Genomic DNA, 5,065 nt, shown 5'->3' on the forward strand with positions numbered 1-5,065 from the left:
TTTTGTTTTCTCCACATTCATTTCCATGCCATAGCACCTTCCAATTTCAATTAGTCTATCAATCATGCCCTGTAGCACAGTTTCTTCCTTAGCCATTAACACAAGGTCATCTGCATATTTCACAGATTGAATAATTTGCCCTCCTACTTTGAAGTCACCGAGCCCATCCAGAGCTTCCTTGGTAAGGCATTCGCTGTACAAGTTGAACAGAATTGGTGATAAACAGCATCCTTGTTGAACTCCTCTTCCAATCTGCACACTTCTTGTCTCCCCTCTGTCCAGTCGTACTCTTAACTTTCTGATCCATGTACAATTTGCTAATCAATCTTCTTTCACGCCAATCGATACCTGTTTCTTTTAGGATCTGCATTAATTTGACCCAGTTTACCTGGTCAAATGCCTTCTGCCAGTTCTTCATCTATCTCCAAAGTTCGTTCCGCTATAATTCTCATCATCCCAATTGCATCCCTGGTTCCTCTTCCTCTTCTAAATCCAAACTGATCTTCTCCAAGTATATCCTCTATTTTCCTTTCAATTCTTCTTTTAAGTATGTTTGCTATTATCTTTGCTGTATGTGCAATAAGGCTTATTGTGCAATGGTCGCTGCATTTTGTAGCTTTTGTCTTTTTCTTTAAGGCAATCATTGTAACTTCTGTAAAGTCCTTGTGCCACTCTCCATTTTCATATATGGTGTTCATTAGTTTTGCCTGAAATAAGACATTATAAACCAGGTGTGTGACTTCTGATAAGTTCATTAGTGTGCAGTAATTGTTTGCTTTTATTGTGTGCTAGCTGAAAAAGTGTGTCGATTTTACCTGCTGCTTTATATAGGTGCACAGTTCGATCACTCACTCTAAGATAAAAATAAAGGTTGAAGGTGTTTAAGAACACTACTTAGGAGAATATTTGGAACTAAGAGAGGAAGAGAAACTGACAGAATGGAGAAAATTACATAATGATTGAGCTTTATAATTTGTACTCTTCATCATATGATATTAGCAGGGGCGTAGGGTACATGGATGTGGTGGAAGCATTGCTTCCCTATAGAAAAGCAACCAAGAACATTTCTGGCAATTTTTCAATTTCGAAAAAATATTTCATACTTCAAAATATTAATTAATCTGAGAACATATATTACATATAATGAGAATATTGCAAGTTTTAATGTGTTACATAAACAATTTATCAGGATAGATCAGTTATTTTCTTCAAAAATGCAGGGTACTTCAAACTGCAACACGCGCGGAAGCAGCAGGTCTTTCGCTTCCACCCTCCCCTGGGTTAACTGGCTGACCAATGTCAATGTTGTCTGTAAGTGAGCTATCCGTTATGGTATGCTACTAGATTCGTGCTTTCAGCAATGTTGCCAGATGTAAGGCATTGCAGTTCGCAGTAGAATAGTCTGTGACCTGGCAGTTAAGCGTGTGTATTAGTTTTCAGAAGGTGTTAGCGTCTCATTTATGCACAAGTCAGTTTAGTTATTATTCTGTATTTTTCTCGATACAGAATTTGTTTTGCTTTGCGTAATTATAACTTTATGACCAGTGTTTTTGTGATTGCTGTTAAGTTAAAAATAGAAACATGACACTTTCATGTGATAACCACTGTGTGATTGAAAAACTTCTTCAAACACCGTTCAGTTCACTCAGTTATAATGAGAAACTTAAGATAATAGAAGAAGGTGCACCTAAGCCTAATCTAACTTTACATACAAAAGTGAAATCTTGCACACGGCATTTCAATACCAGTTTATATGAGGCTATTCCATGGTTGTGTGGGTGTGATAAACTAAACAAATTATTCTGTTGGCCTTGTCTCTTGTTTTCTAAAGAAAAACACGTGTTTAACAGTGCTGGTTACAATGACATTAACAACATTTACAAATCTGGCAAACGACATGGGCATTCAGTTAATCACATTGCTTGTCTTAAAGAAATTACACTGTTTGGTAAAAACAGAAGGATTGAATTTTCTCTAAGCAGCCAATACAAACAGTCAATTGAAAAACACAATGAAGCTGTGAAACAGAACAGGAAATTTGTAGGCCAATTAATTACAGCAGTTTGTTTTCTGGGCTCTCAGGGTTTAGCATTTCGGGGACATGATGAAAGCGTGGCATCTGTTAATAGAGGAAATTACATTGAGGTTTTAAATATGCTGGCACGTTATGATTCTGATTTACACAATCATTTAGAGTCTTCAACTGCTTTCCGTGGTTCTTCTCCTGACATCCAAAATGAACTGATACATTCTGTATCTGAATTGATGACAATGGAAATTAAAAAGGAAATTTCAAAGGCTAATTATGTTTCTTTAATTCTTGATGAGACTTCAGATGTGATGAATAAGTGTCAGTTGGCTTCAGTTCTTCGATATGTGACAGCTGATGGCAATGTTGAAGAAAGGTTTCTGCGTTTTACAGACGTGAGCTCTGACCGTTCTGCCAATTCCTTGTTTAACCATGCTCTTGAGATTTTAAATGATTTTGAATGTGGTCCCAAACTCATTGCACAGACTTATGATGGTGCTGCTGTTATGGCATCACAACATGCAGGAGTACAAGCAAAAATTCGCGAGCAGTACCCAAACGCCATTTTTGTTCATTGTTATGCGCATAGACTAAATTTAGTCTTAGCACAATCTGCTAGTTTTATTAAGGAAGTTAAGGTCTTCTTTGCTACTCTCTCTGGCTTTAGAACTTTTTTTGCCAAGTCCACAAAAAGGACTGAAGCATTGGATTCCCACCTTAGGAAAAGATTTCCTTCTATCGCACCTACTCGATGGCAGTACCATAGCCGACTTGCTGAAACTGTGCATGAATACAGAGAAGGAATTGAGAATCTTCTTGTGTCTATAATAGAGGAACCAGAAGAATGGGATGTAGAAACAATTTCTTCTGCACGCGGACTTCTCTCTCTTCTAAGGGATTTCGATTTCAATTTCATGCTGAAAATATTTTCTTCAATTTTTCCATATTCTGGCGCTCTTTTCAAAATCCTACAAACTAAGAGATCTGATATAGCTTTTTGCAATACCAAAATAGACGAATTTAAGCATCACATGCAAAGATTAAGGGGAGGATTTGACCACCTTTGGAGTGAAATGGAAAATGTCTTCGATTCAAATGGCCCAACTCGACCCAAAAGAATTCGCATTGACTCAATGAGTGGAGAAGAAAGAAAAAACTCCTATAAACGGCTGTTCTGTGAAATTATTGATGTCGTGTGTCAGAATGTCTCTGTTAGATTTTCGGAGAACGCTACGCTCCTCTTCTTGAGTCTTCTTGATGCCAGATACTTTCCCATGTATAGAACCTCATTTCCTGAAAAAGCATTTTCCTGTTTAAAAGAAAATTATGGTGCATTTTTTTACTTTGTTGCCTTAAAGAGTGAACTTTTAGTAATGTTTTCGGACCCAGATATGGCAAAAGATAGTGTGTATGACTTACATCAATATATGTATGCTCTTCAGTTATCATGCGTTTTCCCGCAAATCTTCAAATTATGTGAGCTAGTATTAACAATACCAGCGACAAGTGCTGCAGATGAACGCTCATTTTCAGCTCTGAAGAGATTAAAAAACTACTTAAGAAATTCGCAGAACCAGGATAGGTTGTCATCACTGGCTTTGATGAACATTGAAAAGTCCTTCCTAAACAAACTGCAGTCCAAACCCAGCTTTCTAGATGAGGTTATTGATCTGTTTCCCAAGAAAAACAGAAGAATCGAGCTGAATTATAAACAATAAAGTAAGCATTAATTATATTCCAGGTTCACAACCCTGTCATTTGATGGCTATAAAATTGTGTTATTTTAATATATTAGCTTAAATATACAATACATATTAAACTATTAGCTGTTTTCTTTTAAATAGAAGATAGAAACTATAGGGTATGTAGAAAAAATTTATATACACGTATATAAAGTTGCTTCCCTGCTTTCGGTAGTCATGCTACGCCACTGGATATTAGTGTTGTTATTTCTTAGTCATACTCTATTATGGCGCTTGATTGGTTGTTAAAATATTAATTGTACCCAATATTAATATACTGTAACGTGTTATACGTCGTCCATCGCTGCGCAACGGCTACAATTGAAATTGTTGAATTCCCACAGCGACAACTCGAATACCAACAGATCGTTGCCTAGGAATAACCATGGCAACGAACTGTTGAAATAACGGAAATAATGCATTTCTGCGGCAACGAGCACAGAACACGTGAAATGGAACCCTGGGCGAAAGTGTCCTCTATCGCGTCCGAAACCAGGTTATAAGAGTCCAGCTCTGAAGAGTTTTTCGGTGATACTGAACGTGATAATAATTGTACTCGCTGGTGTAAAAGTGAGCGTTCAATAACTTATTCGCTGAATCCCAGACGTACGTGGAAGTTATTTGTCGCACTGAATAGGAGACACGTGACCACAACAACGTTACATAGGTAACACGCGACAATATGTACATATTCTTATTATCAAAGTACACGTAAATAATGCAACAATTTAAAAGACATCAAGAATATGTCACTCACTAAAAATGTATTTTAATACTTTATAATGTTAAAATCATTAAAAATGTCAATAGGCCACTAAAAGTACATTTTTTACATTAAAAGTGATTATCACAATTTCTAAAAAGTCTCTTAGTTTTACGGGTTCCCCCCCCCCAATTTACGACATGTTTCGGCCACACATGGGCCATCATCAGCTAACTCTTCTTTTTTGCTTTTTTGGGGAGAGCACTACACTGTTCACTTGCCCACCGTGCTCCCATGCACGTCAACGTTTTGTTCTATCTCATGATCAGAATGCCGTCGTTGCACTTTTTGCGGCCATCACACTGCAATGTATACTGCGTAATAGTATGACTGGTATAAACATTTTCGTGATTTTCTTCATCGTGTTGATTTCGTATATCAAATATTGCGATTCTGTGTAGTTACGTTTTTGTGTGGCGTATTTTTCTTGTGTATGTGTGTGTCACTAGTGCGGTCTTCCTGTATACATTGACGTGCATGGGAACACTGTGCCCAAGTGAACAGTGCAGTGGTCTCCCCAAAAAGCAAAAA

General features: G+C 37.2%; 1 protein-coding gene and 1 long non-coding RNA gene across 2 annotated transcripts in view; both read right to left on the bottom strand.

Annotated features, from left to right (window-relative positions):
- Positions 1 to 5,065, bottom strand: part of LOC111865764 (bis(5'-nucleosyl)-tetraphosphatase [asymmetrical]) — a 20,295-nt gene that overhangs the window by 11,801 nt on the left and 3,429 nt on the right. The window lies entirely within an intron of this gene.
- On the bottom strand, positions 2,723 to 3,627 carry LOC111865766. The gene is made up of 2 exons (XR_002843031.2): positions 3,449 to 3,627; positions 2,723 to 3,322 (listed from the first exon to the last, which is right to left on the bottom strand). It is a non-coding gene; the product is annotated as an uncharacterized LOC111865766 (long non-coding RNA).

Source organism: Cryptotermes secundus, unplaced genomic scaffold (assembly GCF_002891405.2).
Source record: "Cryptotermes secundus unplaced genomic scaffold, Csec_1.0 scaffold612, whole genome shotgun sequence".
NCBI lineage: Eukaryota > Metazoa > Arthropoda > Insecta > Blattodea > Kalotermitidae > Cryptotermes > Cryptotermes secundus.